The sequence below is a fragment of the Choloepus didactylus genome, chromosome 6 (genome assembly GCF_015220235.1).
Source record: "Choloepus didactylus isolate mChoDid1 chromosome 6, mChoDid1.pri, whole genome shotgun sequence".
NCBI lineage: Eukaryota > Metazoa > Chordata > Mammalia > Pilosa > Megalonychidae > Choloepus > Choloepus didactylus.
Window position 1 is genome coordinate 104683812 of NC_051312.1, and position 19392 is coordinate 104703203.

General features: G+C 36.1%; 1 protein-coding gene and 1 pseudogene across 5 annotated transcripts in view; one reads left to right on the forward strand and one right to left on the reverse strand.

Moving 5' to 3' along the window:
- The window catches only part of NOX4 (NADPH oxidase 4), a 168902-nt gene that overhangs the window by 43632 nt on the left and 105878 nt on the right, over nt 1-19392 (reverse strand). The gene's annotated exons all lie outside the window — the stretch shown is intronic.
- LOC119538877 lies at nt 13378-13470 on the forward strand (annotated as a pseudogene).

Genomic DNA, 19392 nt, shown 5'->3' on the forward strand with positions numbered 1-19392 from the left:
TGTTTTGAAGAGGCGGAAGCTTGCTAGAGTGGAGTGTCCTGGGAGAAAGCCATCTTGAAACAAGAACTTTGGAGCAGATGCCAGCCACGTGCCTTCCCAGCTAACAGAGGTTTTCCAGATGCCATTGGCCATCCTCCAGTGAAGGTACCTGATTACTGATGTGTTACCTTGGACACTTTATGGCCTTAAGACTGTAACCGTGTAGCCAAATAAACCCCATTTTTATAAAAGCCAATCCATCTCTGGTGTTTCGCATTCCGCAGCATTAGCAAACTAGAACATATGCAAATATCTGTTCGTGTCCCTGCTTTCAGATCTTCCGGGAATATACCAAGTAGTGGAATTGCTGGTTTGTGGGGCAACTCATTTAGTGTTCTGGGGAACTGCCAAACTGTCTTCCATGGTGGCTGTACCATTTTACATTCCCACCAGCATTGAATAAGTGTTCCTATTTTTCCACATCCTCTCCAATATTTGCAGCTTCCTGTTTGTTTAACAGCAGCCATTCTTAAAGGTGTGAGATGATATCTCATTGTGGTTTGGATTTGCATTTCGCTAATAGTTAATGAAGAGGAACATCATTTCATTTGCTTTTTAGCCATTTGTATTTCTTCTTTAGAAAAATGTCTGTTCATATCTTTTGCCCATTTCATAATTTGATTGTCCTTTTATTGTGAGTTGTAAGATTTTGTTTATATATATACTGGATATCAAACCCTTATCAGATATACGGTTACCAAATACTCTCTCCCATTGAGTTGGCTGCCTCTTCATCTTTTTGACAAACTCCTTTGAAGCACAGAAGTGTTCAATCTTGAGGAGTTTCCATTTATCTACTTTTTTCTTTTATTGCTTGTGCTTTGGGTATAAGGTCTGAGAGCTACCTCCTATTACTAGGTCTTGAAGATGTTTTCCTATATTTTCTTCTAGGAGTTTTCAGGTAGTGGCTCTTATATTTAGGTCTTTTATCCACTTTGAGTTCATATGCTCTATATTTAGGTCTTTTATTCACTTAGCATTAATTTTTGTATAAGATGTGAGGTAGGGGTTCTCTTTTATTCCTTTGGATATGGATATCCAGTTCTCCCAGACCCATTTATTGAAGAGGCTATTCTATCCCAGTTCAATGGATTTGGGGGCCTTCTCAAAAACTAATTGATCATAGATCTGAGGGTCTATTTCTGAACTGTTGACTTGATTCCATTGATCAATGTGTCTATCTTTGTGCCAATAGCATGTTGTTTTGACCACTGTGGCTTTATATTAAGCTTGAAAGTCAGGAAGTGTAAGTCCTCCCATTTTTTTTTTTTTTTTGAATGTTTTTGGCTATTTTAGGCCCCTTTCCCTTCCAAATAAATTTGATAACTAACTTTTCCAAGTCTGCAAAGTAGTTTGTTGGAATTTTGATTGGTATTAATGATATTCTTTTATAATTTAAAAATCCTCTGCATCTAGTGATCTGATCAAAGACACCTAATTAGTAGCTTCAAGCACAACCTAAGAAAGTGCTGTTGTTTGCTGGAAGGATCCTTTTAAGGTCTTATTGGGCTCCAAATCATTGTTTCCTTCCAGGTACTGCCCCTCTTCACCTCTACCACCCCTCATTCTACACTATGAAAATGAATATTTCAACTGCTTTGAATATTAGACTATAAAGGGCAAGGGAAAAAAGATGAAACATCTGTAAAGGTGACAACATAGTCCCCCCCCCAAAAAAAAAACTTGGAAAGAAATGCTTTACACTTTTTTTAATAAATAAAGCTTTCTCTTCTTCCTCTTAACACTCTTATTGCCCTAAATTTGGCAGTTTTAATTTTTTTTTTCTTTCAAAAAGCACTATACCAAAATCCTTAAGGGACATTAAACAGCCCCATTAAAGACATAATCTTAGCTAACAAAAAAAGATAGTAAAATGGTACATAGTATTGGATGTAACAGAATAAGTGTTGCAAGGAAATAGATACACTATAATTTAGTTTTAAAACAAAATGAGAAAGATGATTACATCATAATATTTATATTGGCATTGCCATTATTTTACATTTATTTTGAAATAAAAACTGAGGATTATTTTCATAATAGAGGAAGTACTGAAGATGATTATACAAGATGCAGTATACGAAGGAACAAATCTTTATGTCCTCCTACTGTCTGAAGTACTTAGAAGCAACAGGTTATAATAGAAGAGACACCAAACTGGTTATCAGAAAGCCTGAGTCCTTGACCTACTTCTGCCTCTGTTCTTAATTCCTTTTCTCAAGTGACAAAGGAGGAAGATGAATTCAGTGTTCTTTAGGCCACCTTTCATATGCTTAGGGAATGGCAGGTAATCTTGCCAAAGTCACTGACAGGGAGCGAGCGTGAATCTATGTCTTGGTTTGCATGGAACAGTTTGGTTTATGCTTGCTGTCCTGGCATTCTGTTCCATTTAGTATTCATTTCACATTTTTTATTTTTTTAAATTAAATATTACTGTTAAAATAAGTTGGGTTGCTTAATATAGGGAAGTACCTCTCTCCCCTTTCTCCCCCAATCTCCATTTAAGGAAGCACTTGCTGCCCAGCCATGGAGAATGCAGTCAGCAGGCAGCCTCTAGCTGCTTTTTTCTCTTTTTTGCTCCACATAGTCCACAGACTTGGCATCTGGCCAGGATGTCTTCTATTTAAGAACAGACAAGACTCACATCTTAGTTGGTTTTTGTAGGCTCCAATGAACCATACATTGTATGCCATTGATTTTGTTTGCACAGGGTTTTAAGTGAGAACTTCACAATAACATAAAGAAAACCCTTAGTTTCTCTGGGTCTTGAATAAAAATTGCCTGTTCCTCCTTGAATATGTGCCAGGGGGGTATTCAGACTTTGTGCAGAAAGCAGAAGCTGAATTAGTATCAAGCTGGGCCTTGATCATTTTGAGGTGTTTCTTTAGTTGAATGCCTACATTGTTAAAAAAAAAAATGCATTTTCTGTGTCAAATGAAAATATGACATTTTCCTTAAAAGATGGCTAAAAGCTTAGTAGCAATAATGTTTACCAAAAACTGCCTCTGCTATTTGCTTTCACTTTCCTTGGACCTCTGTTCTTCCTCTGCCCCGTCTACTCATCAACCTTTGCTTAGCCTCAGAATGTTTAGCCTTCATGTCATTAAAACAGAAATTTTATATTTTATACAAAATAATACATCTTTATATTTTTTAAGAAAGCAGTTATAGGCATTGAGTCATTGATGTATTTAGAGGCCAAGAAGTAAGCCTGTTTCGAGTTCTTCCAAAAGCCACTTTTGACTTTTTTTTAATGGTATGTTTAACAAGTAGGAGCCAGAATAATGAGTATCACGGGAATATTCTTTTATCACTGTGCTTCCTTTGAAAATAAAAGGATACATTAAATAATTTTCCTTTGTGTAAAACTGCATTGTCTACCTTCAAGCCTTACAATGTTGAAAAATACCAGGTGTCAAAGTATGTGCATTGTATATGACCCTGCTGAGTTTTTCTGTTGTTATGTAATCCTTAGGCAACAAGAAAGTAAAGGGAGGGAGGAGAGAAGAGGGAGTCTAGTATTTTCTCTCCAGAGAATGAGGCAGTATGATGCAGAGGAAAGAACATTCAACTGTGAGTTTTTGAAGATGCTTCTTTTTTTCTGTCCCTTTGCCTCTTGCTAGCAATGTGACCAAGGGCCCCTCAGACTTTCTGTGGACTTTCGTTTCCTCACCCACAACATCTGGCCTTGAGGATCCTCATTTCTCAGCTTATCGTTGATGTGATACTTTATAATTCTTTTTAGATAAAAAAAATTCTAGAATATGGGTAATTTAATTTCACATCAAGTGGGATTGATGATATGTAATTTTGGTATAGTTGAAAAAAGCTCACAAGCTGTGGAGGATGTATGCCAAGTACAGTCTTTTTAATGATGCTTTCCTTTCCATCTCCTTTTAGAGTACTTATTCATGTATTAGCCTGGTTATATATACATTGGGCTGGATAGTCTCATCTTCTGAATTGGCTGAATGGGCTCCTTTTGTTTTTCTTGTCTAAGACAATTTCTTTGGCATTGCTTTTAATATTTTCATAGAAGGTAGTTTTATATAACCAGAGCTTACAGTTGATTCTTTTTTCTTCTCCAGTCTATTTCTATTTGAATTTTATCACCTGAAGACTTGACTATATCTCTATTGAGAAAATATTCTTGTTCTGCAACTAGATTTTCTGATTTATCTAAAGTAGTATTAATTTGAATGCTTTTGATGTTGCTTTGAAAGCAGTATTTTAAATAGCAACCATTGTTATTCAATACCAAGTTGCTATGGTAATAAAGAATATTCACTTGATTTAAACAAACTTTTCAGAAAAGGGAAATTTATATTTTATATTTTTCTAGTTGGTACAGATGTACTCTGGGTCTGCCCTTTAATCCTCATTTTTGAAGTAATTTATTTTTCTAAGACTACTGTGCATATTTCTCTTCCTAAGTAAAATAAAACATCAAATTTTGACAAGCCATTATTTTTTTTTGAATTCTTAAAAGAAAAGCTCTTCTTTCTCTAAGTAATCTTGTAATTACATTCTAATTCCTTTTTTAAAAAAATTTTAATTAGTTTATTTTTATTTAAGAAAATGACCATTCTCAGAGCCCACATACAATAATGAAGCAGTGTCATCTAAAGATACAATACTAAGAGCTTGCATTTGCATAGCTTTTTTTTTTAATTTTATTGAGATTGTTCACATACCATACAACTATCCAAAGATCCAAAGTGCACAATCAATTGCCCACGGTACCATCACACATCTGTGCATCCATCACCACAATTAATTTCTTTTCCACTTTTTAGAACATTTTCATTACTCCAGGAAAGAAATAAAGACAAAAAAGAAAGCTCAATTCCTCCCTTACTCCTAATCACCCCTCCTCCATTATGGACTCATAGTATTGATATAGTATATTTGTTATTGTTGATGAAAAAATGTTAAAATACTGTTAACTATAGTATATAGCTTGCAATAGGCATATTTTTCACTATATACCCCTCTATTATTAGCTTCAAGTTATAGTGTCATACATTTGTTCTAGTTCATGAAAGAGATTTCTAATATTTGTACAGTTAATCATGGACATTGTCCACCACAAGATTCACTGTTTTATACATTCCCATCTTTTAATCTCCAACTTTCCTTCTGGTGACATACATGACTCTAAGCTTACCCTTTCCACCACCTTCACACACCATTCAGCACTGTTAGTTATTCTCACAAGAACGTGCTATTATCACCTCTGTCCACTTCCAAACACTTAGGTTCAACCTCGTTGAACATTCTGCTCATAAGAAGCAACTGCTCCCACTGTTTAGCCTCATTCTATATCCTGTTCACTTATATTTCATATCTATGGGTTTACATATTATAATTAGTTCATATCAGTGAGACCATGCAATATTTGTTGTGCCGGTTTGAATGTATTATGTCCCCTAGAAAAACCCATATTCTTTGATGCAGTCTTGTGGGGCAGACATTTTGGTGCTGTTTAGATTTGCATGGAAAGGCACCCCACCCAACTGTAGGTGATGACTGATTAGATATTTCCATGGAGGCGTGGCCCCACCCATTCAGGGTGGGCCTTGATCAGTGGTATCATATAAATGAGCTGATGGGCAGAGGGAACTCAGTGCAGTTGAGAGTGACATTTTGAAGATGAGCTACAGCCAAGAGGGACACTTTGAAGAAAGCACAGGAGCTGCAGGTGAGAGACATTTTGAAGATGGCCATTGAAAGCAGACTCTTGCTCCGGAGAAGCTAAGAGAGGATAAATATCCCAAGTGCAACTAAGAGTGACATTTTTGAGGAACTGCAGCCTAGAGAGGAACATCCTGGGAGAAAGCCATTTTGAAACCAGAACTTTGGAGCAGACGCCAGCCACGTGTCTTCCCAGCTAACAGGTTTTCCGGACACCATTGGCCATCCTCCAGTGAAGGTACCTGACTGCTGATGTGTTACCTTGGACACTTTATGGCCTTAAGACTGTAACTGTGTAACCAAATAAACCCCTTTTTATAAAAGCCAATCCATCTCTGGAGTTTTGCACTCCAGCAGCATTAACAAACTAGAACAGATTTTGGTACCAGAGAAGTGGGGTGCTGGTGCTGCTGAATTTGCAAATACCAAACATGTTGGAACAGCTTTTTAAATGGATATGGGGAAGCTTCTGGAAGAATTGTGAGGAGGGGGATAAAAAAGGCCTAAACTACTTTGAAGAAACTGTTTGTGGAAATATGGGCTCTAAAGAAACCTCTGACGAGGACTTGAACATAAATGATGAATGTGTTGCTGCAAACTGGAAGAAAGGCAATCCTTGTTTTAAACTGGCAGAGAATTTGGCAAAATTGAGTCCTGGTGTTAGATGGAAGGAAGAATTTGAAAGTGACAACCTGGAATACTTAGCTGAGGAGATCTCCAGACTACATGTGGAAGATGTACCCTGGCTTCTCCTTGCAGCTTATAGTACAATGCGAGTGGAGCAAGATAAACTTAGAACTGAACTCTTGGGTTCAAAGAAACCAGAAGCTGATGGCTTGCAAAATTACAGGCTTCCACGGGGTGGAATCCCAGAAGCTACAGCCCAACATGAGGATGTAACCAAATATGGAACCTAGCCGCCATTTCAGTACAAGCCAAGATTGGAAAAGGAGTTAAGCAGAAAGGATTTGTGAAAAGTCTTATTGTCTGATGGCTTTGACCCCTTTGACCTTGGGCACTTTATGACCTTAAGACTGTAGCTGTGTAACCAAATAAACCGCCTTTTATAAAAGCCAATCCATCTCTGGTATTTTGCACTCCGGCAGCATTAGCAAACTAGAACATTTGTCCTTATGTGTCTGACTTATTTCAGTCAATGTAGTGCCCTCAGGGTTTCCTCATCAACCCGTTTTCTTTTTTTAAGAGGGTTTTGTTCACCCACCATACTTTCCGTCCTAAGTAAACAATCAATGGTTCCCTGTATAATTACATATATATGTATTCACCACCATCGCCACTATCTATATAGGGATATCTCCATTTCTTCCACAAAGAAGGAGGAAGAGTAAAAGAAGGTAGAGAGACAAAAGAAAAAGGCAAAGAAAGAAAGAAAAAGACAGCTAAACAGCAACAAAGGAAAAGTAGAATTAAACTAATGTTGAATAAAAGAGTCAGACAACATCACCAATGCCAAGAGTCTCAAACCCTTCCCCTATGCCTTCTCTCCATATGCATTTAGCTTTGGTAGATTGCCTTTGTTACATTAAAGGAAGCATAATACAAAGTTTCTGTTAACTATAGTCTTTAGTTTGCATTGATTGTATTTTTCCCCAATACCACCCTATTTTTAACACCTTGCAAGGTTGACATTCCTTTGTTCTCCCTCATGTAAAAACATTTTTGTACATTTTATCAAAATTGTTGAGCACTCTAGGCTTCACTGAGTTACACAGTCCCAATCTTTATCTTTCCTCTTTTCTTCTGGTGTCCCATATGTTCCTAACCTTCCTCTTTCAACCATACTCACAGTCATCTTTGTTCAGTGTGCTTACATTGCTGTGCTACCATCACCCAAAATTGGTTCCAAACCTCTCACTCCTGTCTTTTCCTATCTGTCTGTAGTTCTCCCTTTAGTATTTCTTGTAGTGCAGGTATCTTGTTCACAAACTCTGTCATTGTCTGTCAGACTATTTTAAACTCTCTTTCACATTTGAAGGACAGTTTTGCTGGGTATGGGATTCTTGGTTGGCCGTTTTTCTCTTTCAGTATCTTAAATATATTATCTCACTTCCTTCTTGCCTCTATAGTTTCTAATGAGAAATCCACACAGTCTTATCAAGTTTCCTTCGTATGTGATGGATCACTTTTCTCTTGCTGCTTTCAGGATTCTCTCTTTGTCTTTGAAGTTTAATAATCTGATTATTAAGTGTCTTTGCATAGGTCTATTCAGATCTATTCTGTTTGGGGTATGCTGTGCTTCTTGGATCTGTAATTTATGTCTTTCATAAGAGATGGGAAATTTTCATTGATTATTTCCTCTATTATTGCTTCTGCCCCTTTTCCTTTCTCTTCTCCTTCTGGGACTCCCATGACATGTACACTCATGAGCTTCATGTCATTCAATTTCCCGAGATGTTGCTCGTATTTTTCCATTCTTTTCCCAATATGTTCTTTTGTGTGTAGGATTTCAGGTGCCTTGTTCTCCAGTTCCTGAGTGTTTTCTTCTGCCTCTTGAGATCTGCTGTTGTATGTTTCCATAGTGTCTTTCATCTCTTGTGTTGTGCCTTTCATTTCCATAGATTCTGCTGGCAGTTTTTTCAAGCTTTCAATTTCTACCTAATGTTCACCCACTGTTTTCTTTATAGGCTTTGTCTCTTGTTATATTTCCCTGAACTTGTTGATTTGGTTTTTGATTTGATTTAGCATATTTCTTTGAAAATCTTTAATAGATTGTTTCATTAAAGTGAAACAATATCTCAATTGTATCTTGATTGAGATGTAAGTTTGTTCCTTTGACTGTGCAATATCTTCATTTTCCCTAGTATAGATTGTAGTTTTCTGTTGTCTAGGCATCTGGTTTCCTTGGTTACTCAAGTCAGATTTTCCCAGACCAGAACAGGTTCAGGTCTCAGAATGGGATTATATTCAGGGTGTATCTTAGAGGAATGACAGACTTTCCAGTGACATTTCCAGTTGCTGTTCTTTTCCTAACCTGCCTAGCAGGTGGCGCCTGTCGGCCTGTCACTCCTGACAGCTGTAAGGAAGTGTGGCCTCCTTAGTTTCTGTTTTGATTGTTTTCCCCCAGGCTGTGGGGTCTGGTTCTGAAAGGAAATCTTAGGGAAGATACACACCCTAGGGAGTTATCATCTGCATTTGAATAGTCTCTCTGACTCTGTTATTTCCACCCCTGTCTGGGTCGGAGATCTGGGAATTGAAAATGACTGCGGCTTTCTCTTCTGAGCCTCTCTGGTTGAGAGGGAGAAAAAGGGACAGGAAGCCCCCTTTTGGAGCCACTAGATGGCCCCCAATTTCACTCATAGGCCAGAGGTAACACCCGGTCTTCTGGGCTCTCCCTCCCAGGACAGATGAGTCTTCTGGTTTTTTAAGGTCAGTCATCACTAAAAGCCTCTGTCTGCTTGTTGGGGGTTTGTAGCTTGTATTCAGCAGTCCATATTTGTTAATTGAAACCCCAGCTAGAGCTCAGCTAAGCTACAGTTGCTCGCTCGGAGAGTGCTACTAGTTTCTAACACAGTGAGATTTCGCAGTTTAGCCTGCCGTGGGGAGAGGGGGCTCCAAGCATGTTTCTGCAGCTTTTACTTACAGATTCTGTGCTGCAATGTCAGGCATTCCTCCCAATCCAGGTTGGTGTACAATGTGTGGACAGTGACGGTTGTCCCCCAGCAGTTATTACAAATTATTTACTAGTTGTTCCTTGTTGTTTATTAGTTGTTCCAGGGGACTGACTAAATTCCACTCCTCTCTATGCCACCATCTTGCCCCTCCTTCTGATTCCTTTTTGAAATAGCTTTAATGGCATTCCAATTATTTTGTTGTAGTTTCATTTCCTTGTGACAAACTGAGCCAACCTTGAGGATAAGAATTTGTTTTATTCATAGTGTGTCACAAATAATAGGCACTCAATAAATATTTGTTGAGTGAGTGAATAAATGAATAAAATATGATTTAACTGATAAAGTTCATTTTGCTCAAAATGTCAGTCTTACTCCCAATTTCAAATTCTCTACCTTTAGAGATTATTGAAATATCGGAGATAGAGCAAAAATTTAAGCAAAAATATTCACCTCATCCTTTAAGATGGAACAATAGGAGTTCTTTACTACTTCGTTCATTTCATTTTTTTTTAAGAAAACTTCTGTGCTTCTTTTATTGTTACCAGTATATCCAAGCAAAGTTGTTGTTCTACTGTTTCTATTTGTAGCGTATGTATCTTTTGACCGCACATCTCCCTTACTGTACCATTAGGTTGTTGGGAACCTAACAGCACCTGACCTTTAGTACATGATCAATAAATGTCTGCTGGGAAAAAATTTCTTAGATTTTTTATATTGAACAGTATGCCCTGAATGTTGTGGGCATAAATTAATTTTCAAAGTTAATTTTTTCTTGAATTGTAGGAGCTCTTTATATGTTAAGTGTATTAATGGGTACTTGCTATAAATGATTTTCTGGTTAATTCTCTCTTTTTTTTTTTACCTACATTTTAATTTTTATGTAATTAAATCTATTTTTTTTCCTCCAAATTCTTCCAGGACAGATTGCCTTCCACATCCAGAGATTGATCCTTAATTTCCATTTTTTTCCTGATATTTTTAGGGGATTGACTTCTTTATGTTAACGTATGTAACCTATTTGGAAGCAATTTTGGTCAACTGAAATAAATATTTAATTTACGTTTTTCAATGGTTAAGTGTCAATAGCTTTAACCATTTACAAACTAATATTTCAAATTGATTTACTGTGCTTCCTTTTTCATATAATATATAGTTTTAGGTGTTACAGGGTTTGTTTCTAGGTTACCTGTTTTCCTTTGCTAATGTATTTTTTGTCATTTCTGTTGCAATTCCACAGTTTTTAAACCATTTGCACTCCAGGGAAGGCAGCACTTGGTAGTCAAATAGCACATGCTTCAGAGTAAGATTAGCTTGAATTCAAAGCCCAACTCATCCACTTAATACCTTTATGTTCTTAAGCAAATTATTTAACCTCATGGATTCTTAGCTTATCTGTAACATTTGATTTGCTTTATAACATGTCTCAATAAGGCCAGTCATATCCTGTTATTTATTGTCAAATTTTTCTTCTGTTTTTTTTTTCAAATAAAAAGTAATGGTTTTTCTCTTGATTGAAATTAGTTTAAGCCTATAATTTATTTGGGGAAGAATTATCAGATTTACAATATGCAGATTTTATAGAAAGACAGCATGTCTCTCTAAACTCTTCTGTTTCTTAAAAAAAATCTTTTGTTTTCTTCATAGTGGTCAATTCTTGTTTCTCATTCAAATTGTAATATATTTTTCCTCACAGTGTTTTTTCTTTTTTTTAGTATGGAAAGATAATAGCTGACACCAAATGAATGCCTTTGATAGGGCTAGGATTTGTTTTTGCAGAGGTATATATTGCAAAGACTAACTCCACTAGCTAAATAAATAAAAAAGAAGGCCAATAAAATATATTAAAAATGCTATTAAGGGTCTCTTTAAAAAGGATTATTTGGAAAATGTTAGCCTCTGTTCCTGCTCTGTGGGGAAAAAATACAGGAAGTGTAGGAATATTTATGTAAGTTAATTTCCAGACCTAATAAAAAAATAAATTCCCATTTCTATTGGTTTTGGAACTTGGCCCTGGGTGTATCACACTCAAAATCTGTTGTCTTTTCCACTATGCTATGCTGCCAACTTTAAAGATCAAGGTGGCTGAATACTATATTCCAACCAAAGAAGATACAATACACCAAGCCACCACAGAGCAGCTCTCCATTCCAGCATCAACAAAGGATTTTCACTGTTACTGTGAAAGTGGAAAGGCAGAAGATTATGCTGCAAATGGAAAGAAGGAGCTGGAGAAAGAAAGGAATACACATCTCTTGACTATTGCTGAAGGACATTCCAACTCTTAAAACATGTTTTCTTAATAGCTCTAACTGGAAGAATGGCTTCTACCAGGAATTGAGACTGAAAACATCTAGATATAACAAATTTTCTATATGGATCTTCTCTCCTTCCTTTTTCTTCCTAATTATGTTGATAGCTGCCCCTCCCCACAAGACATTTTACTAATTTCTCAGTACAGTATCAACAAAAAATAAGATAACCTATTTTTAAATTCTTCATCATACTGCAGTAGACCATCTTAACTCTTCTTCATTTACTATTTCACCTCTTCTTATACTATGGCCAAAACAGCTCTCAGTGTTCCCTAGCATTCAACATCCATTATTCAAATGGCACCCTGTAATTTTCTCAAAATATCATTTCATGGAAGAGTTAAGAGTTTCCTATCTGTTTATGAAATCTCATTCCCCTTCTTTGTTAAAGTTCAAAAATCATAATAAGTGCAGTAGCATTTTCACTAGAAACCACTCCTACAATTCCCTTACTCAATTGCCTTTTAAATGAACAAAAGACAAGTACCTTTCTTTGATGTTAATATAGTTAGTGTCTTAGGTATGTTCATTTTATGACCTTAAGAATCCTATCTGCTGGGTATAAAACCCAACTGAAGAAACACTTTGGGGAGGCAGATTTGGGAAAGCTCTCCTGCCCTCTGCCAACATAAATAATAAACCCTCTTTTCCTCTTCAAAAAAAAAAAAAAAAAAAAAAAAAAACCCTATCTGCCTGCCTGCATCAGTATTATGCATCAAGTTACAATTTCACCTAAAAAATTACAATTTACTTAGAGAACTGGCTCTATATTCATTTAGCTTCCTTTATAAAAGAGTTAGCAAATGCATCAAGGAAATGAATGCCTAAAAATTTTCCTTATAGTAATGATAATGGCACAAAATCCTTGCTTTTTGTCTTCTTTGAAATTACTTAATCCATAACAATTAGTCTGACTTGGCAAAGAGACATATACTTTCTGGACCATCCAGTATATTAATGTCATCATATTCTTGACATTGCTTAAGAAATTATGTAACCAATAAAATTCCTCCTTATTCTCATTTTCCTTCATAGTATATAGTAAAATCAAGCAAGAGACACTAGATAAAAAATAATTTAAATTTTTTCTTAGGAACAGAACAATACTTAGTAAAAAAGTAAAAACTCATGAAAACAAACTACCTTATATAATAACCTGACTTCCAGGTCTAGAAATTGAATCATTTGTTTATTTTCAAGCCTAAAATGTAACATTTTTTTTTATTAGATTGAAAACAAAAGTTCTGTATTTACAATCTTTGAGATTATAAAATGGCTGGAATAGAATAAAATCTGATGAGTAGTAAATTCTTGTCATTTACTAAGGATTTCCTATATTTTCTGTGGCATTATGATTAAGCTGTCATGTATTTAAAAATGACAGCATAGATTCCATGTAAGGGGAAACAATTTATTCTACCTCCTGAGAACAGATGGGTATTTAAATGGTGATGTTTACATCATGTGTTTCTTGGGTCCATGATACAAACATTTCCTTGATTTGTGAAGCTATGAAATAGGCAATCTAAACCCGGCTCATATTTATTAAATGGTTTATTATGTTCTGATAGCAAATAAGCTATGTCGGATTCTGTAAAATTAACTAATGAATTGTCCTCAGTGATATCCATACAGGTTCACAAGAGGCTAGAATTATAGCATGGTGTTATAAAAATAATATATACTTTAAGATTTAATGGGTGGCACATTTACTAAAAATTGGAACGATACAGAGATCAGCATGGTCCCTGTGCAAGGATGACATGCAAATTCGTGAAGCATTCCATATTTTTGATGGTAATGTTTCGGTAATGGATGGTGCCGATGTAGTACAACATTGTGAACATAATTAACAGCACTGAAATATATATCTGAATGTGATTAAAAGTGGAAATGTTTGATTGTAGATACAGTAATGAATTTAAAAATTTTAAAAAAATCCATGGAATTGCACTACACAGTGAACCCTAAGTTAAACCATGGACTATATTTAATAATATAATTATAAAAATGTACTTTCATCAATTGTAACAAGTATTCCACACAAATTCAAGGTGTTAATAATAGAGTGGTATACAGGAATCCTGTATTTTATGCATGATTGTTCTGTAAACCAATAACTTCTCTAACAAAGAAAAAAAAGTGAAAAAAAAAGATGTGGTGGGTTAATCCCCATCCTCACCCGGATCACCTAATCATACACACAGGAAACTGCATCTGTATTTGCTGCAGAAAGCCTCCTGATACTACTCAGAAAAGCCATCGTGCTTCACTCATGAATTTACTATTTCAAATGATACATGACACCTTCTTCCTTCCCTTCAAAGTTCCAACACCCCTGTCAATCTCAGTGATAACCTCACAATTTCACAGAGAAAACAGAAGGAATCAGAAGAGAATTCCCATTCCACTTACTCCAAATCTACCAACCAATCTGTACCTATTCTTTGTACATCCTCTCTGCCTTCCCTCCTGTTATAGAGCACAAACTGTCCTTAGGTCAACTCCTCCACATGAAGGTTGGGACCTAGTCCTGCTGGAATCCATTAGGAAGGAGCACTTGTGGACACTGCTCCTATAATTATATCGTCAATCTCTCCATCAATATCATTTTTCCCCTCTTAACTTCATTCCTATGATTCACATCATTCCCAGAAGCATTTAAGCTCACTATATATATACATTTATATAATATAATATAATATAATATTATATTATATTATATCTTTTCTTTATATCTGCATTGTCCTTATACACCCTCTGTGGCTACTGATCCATTTCTTTGTTTCCCTTTACACCCCTACTCCTTAGAATTGCTCCAATTTGTCTAGTGGTGTTCTGATAAATGTTTAATAGCCAGCTCTCCAGGAAAAGAAAAAAAAAAAAAAAAAAAAAATTACAAAAGCCCTGATTTGTGATGTTTGTCAATTTCTCTGTAATCAATACTCCCACTGTGTTTGATTTCAAGCTATCAACGTGATTTCAGTGAAGGGAGATTTGCAAAGAAAATCGACCTCCCTCAAGCTTACAGAAGCTGGCCTCAGCACACAAATGGGTTTGTCCACACTTACCATCTCCATTTCCTCTCTTACTATTAATATTTCCTGAGCCTACTTCAATCAGGTGTTTATTCCCAACACTTCATAAAACCACACCTCCCAAGGTTACCAATTCAGGCCTTATTTTACTCAACTTCTCAATGGCTTTTGATACAACTGATCAATCTCTCTTTTGTGAAACACTGTCCTCTGGTGTCCAGGACTCCAAACTCTCCTACTTTTTCTTTTACCACTGTGGCCACTCCTTAGTCACCTCTGCTGTACTCTTTGTATCCCTTCTCTATCTATTCCAATTCCCTAAATTAATTATTCTTGATGCCACATCTTAGGAACATTTTTGGAAAATTATGGAGGCAATTTCGTTCTCAAAATGATGATTAGGTGTTATGAATCTTATAGGATGGGGGTAAGGGACACTAGACATTCTAGAATGTTGTGGAGACTACTATTAACTGAACAATTTTCTCACTTCCTGCAGGCTTTGCAAATATATAGCTGGATACTCATGAAAATGAAAACCTCATTCATTACGATAATAAACACAAATATTTTTGCATGATTTTAATAGGCACTGATATTTCCAAGATTGCAACCACTATGTAAACTGAAGGAATATTGTTCTCTATTATGCTCAGAACTCATCATTTTGGAAAATCACATCATAAGGAAAACAGTGCTTATGACATTCCAATTGTATTTGGAGACTATTTAGAACTGCCTTATTTGCAATCATTCTTTATGTAGTACAAGCACGTACCTGTTTCATTATGACTTCTAGCATAGCAATGTATGAGAATTTAAATATTGAATATAAGTGATTTGCTATAAATTACTTGAATAATTCCTTTATACTAAGGTAAGGACATGATATTAAATATACACATAATTTTAAAAAATCAATATCTGAAATTTTTATTTTAAGACTGTAAAGTGAAGTGAGCATATACAATGTTATAAAACAGGGATAAGACCAGTTGAGAATTACTGTCCTAGGTGATCCCACACAGCTTTAGGGCTTTAAATTCATCAGTCAAATCCACTAATGAGTCCCAAATTTAAATTCTAGACAAATCTCTCTCTGATATCCGGACTCATGTATGCAAATGCCTATTCGGCCTTATTTCTTGGAAGTTTAAGAAGCATATCAAGTTTAATATATACAAAACTGAACTCTGAATGCCCACTCTTGACCCACAAACTTGCCACAGTGTCCCAATCTCAGTATTGGCTGCACTGTCCACTTACTCCAGCTAAAAACCTTGGCACCATCCTTAATTCATAATTTATTTTATCCCCACTTACAATTCATCAACAAAACCTGTCAGTAATACCTTCAAAATTCAACCACTTCTCATGACCCAACCACTTCTCATGACCTCCCTAAGCCAAGCTAGCATTTTTTTCTTACCTGGACTTCAGCAAGATCTTCTCTCTTAACTCATCACCCAATTTCCTCAACTGCCCATGCACACTTTATATCTTCATAGCAGCTGGAGTAAATCCTTTTAATACGTGAATCAGACCACATCAAAATCCTCCAATGGCTTACCATCAAACTTTTAATAAAATTCAAGTTCTACAAAACCCTACCTGATCAGGTCTATGGATATTTCTCAGATCTTATCAACTAAAACTTCCCCTACTTAGTCACTTATTTCTTTCCAGCAACCCTGAACTTTTACTTGTGCTTGGGACACAAGCATTTGATTGCTGGGTGGGGAGTGGGAGAGTGGGGTGGGAGTGGGGTTGCACTTCCTGTTATCTGTCTGGAATGCTATTCCTCCATATATTACTCCTCTCCATTAAGGGCTCTGTTCAGAGAGGCTTTTCTAACCTCCTGTAACAATCCAGGTCCAGTCAGAAACAGGAATGACTACATAATTTAAACAGAAGGAATTTAATACAGGGAACTAGGAACACAGGTAGTGGAAGAACTGAAAGTCAAATGGAGGATGGTGAAGAAACCTGGGTAGTAGCAGAACACTACTACCCTTTATAGGGGACAGCGGGAAATAGGGTATAGGTGAGGTTACCAGAACCCTATAAACCAGGGCCATATGGCAGAAGACAGAACCACTACCAAAGTACCTCCAAAACTATGATATAGCCACACCCCTTCCCCAAAAGCTTAACCTATTTTTGCAATGCTCAGAATCTCACCTGTTCTCCCTTCCCCCCTGTGCTGGTTTGGCTGTATTATGTCCCCCCAAACGCCATGTTCTTTGATGCAATCTTGTGTGGGCAGATGTTATTGGTGTTGATTAGATTGGAATTCTTTGATTGATTGTTTCCATGGAGATGAGACTCAATCAAGTGTGAGTGAAACATCTGATTGGATAATTTCCATGGAAGTGTTACCCCGGCCATTCAGGGTGGGTGTTAATTGGATCACTGGAGTTGTATAAAGGAATACACAGACAGAGAGACTCAGAGCAAATGAGACTGACATTTTGGAGAGAAGCTGCAGCCTAGAGAGGAACGTTCTGTGAGAGAGTCATTTTGAAACCACAACTCCAGAGCAGACGCCAGCCAAGTGCCTTCCCAGCTAACAGTGGTTTTTGGATGCCATCGGCCATCTTTTAGTGAAGGTACCCTGTGTTGATGCCTTACCTTGGACACTTTATGGCCTTAAGACTGTAACTTTGTAACCAAATAAACCCCCTTTATAAAAGCCAATCCATCTCTGGTGTTTTGCATTCTGACAGCATTAGCAAACCAGAACACCCTCAAACTTATTCTTTTATTTTTTTAATAACCCACTAGGCAGAATATATTAAAATGAAATGGATGATCATTTGGATGTAGATTTCAAAACCATGCTTTTCATCTTGGTCAGACTAAAATCCAAGCCCTTTCTATTGCCTAGGTTGCCCAATCCCTTGTTCACCTTTCTGATCTCATTTCCTACTAATTCCACCCTCACTCTCTCCATTGAGCCCCACTCACCTCCTTGCTGTTCCTTGAAGATTCAAACTTATTTCCGTATCAGCAACTTTGCAGTTGCTTTTTTCCCAGGCTAAAAACTCTTCTTTCTGAAATCCTTCTGATTCATTCCCTCACTTACTCTTCTACTCAGAAAATTCTTATCTAAACACCTGATCTAAAATTGTGTCACCACTGTTCATCACTCTTACTCCCTTGCCTTCTTCATTTTTTTTTTCATAGAACTTTATCACTATCTCACATATTATATATTTTTTGCTTTTTTGTTTACTGGCAATCTCTACTGACCAGAATACAATCTCTATGAAAGCAGGAAACTTGTCCAACACTATATTTCCAGAGACTGGAACAGTATCTGGCACATAATAGGTGTTTATTAAATCTTTGATGATTATTCAAAGTATCAAATGTTTTAAATATTATCTTCCACAAATTACTAACCATTGTAATCCCCTACTTACAGCAATAATAAAAGTATACTTCTAGTCACTCCTTTGTAGATGTAGCCCTTACTAATAAAGATTTGCTATGGATCTAGATTAAAGTTTACATTGTGAGAATATAAATTTATGACATTTCATATAGGTGAAATTTATGAGAAATTTCATATATGTGAAATTTATGAGATTTCATATATCTAAATGTGACATGTGCTATATGATACATAGAATGAGTCTGTTATTGCATATTTATTGCCAATCCATTAATTACTGATTGGAACAAGGGCAAAAAGTTTAGATTAATTATATGCAGGTATTACGTATATAATACTTCTGTAGGAAAACTCAAACATCTCTGGAGTAACCTGCTATCCAGACCAAAATAATAAAGGATATAACAGTATCTTAGACCATTATTCAATGGTAATCATATCTAATGAAGAAATTAACAAGAAATTTTTAGATGACTAGAATCATAATCAAGCCAATAGGTAATGAGTGACCATATGTTTGAAACTGCAAAACAGGAGTTATTCTAGAAGAGCAACAAAATAATGTGTCAACTCAAAGAGGTATCTACTTGTGTAATATACTCCACTTCCTTGTACCCCAGCAATTTCAAGGAAAAACCTGAATTGTGTTTAGGAGTCTTCTGAACTTAAAGGCTTCAGCACACTGAGGAGATACACCTAGAGCCTGGGGAAAAGAAAAGTCAAGGTAACATATATGAGAATTTAATGCCTCCTCTACAGCTGGGTGGAAGTGAGTAGTCTTGGAAAGATTATCCACGAGGCAGTCTTAAACCTGTCCTTAAGATTCTCTATGGCGTCCATGCAGAACATATTTTAGGGAAGAAAACATCACTCCAAAATCTCTCATATTGGATTAGAAAATAAATCTCTGATATTCAGTATCTTAAATATCTCTTTGTTACTTCTTATACCTACTTCTCTTAATGCTGAGCATTAATCAGTTCTTTCAGAATAAAAACCAGTGATCCTTGATCTCAGGGGTAAAGTTCTCATTTTTCCTTCCATAAAAGTAACCTCATTTTTAAAGACAGCTAAACCTTTGTTTTTGTATGAAAGTAACAGATGGTGGCAGGATTATTTAGAGGTTCTCTGCATGAACACCTAACATTTTTTTTTTTCCAAGTCACTAAATATTTAAAAATCAACAACCAAGAAGGTCTATTAACTGAAAAGCATCTGACTGGAACTGAACTCTGAATAGAATGATATTATTTCCCCCTGAATGGCATAGCACATTAAAA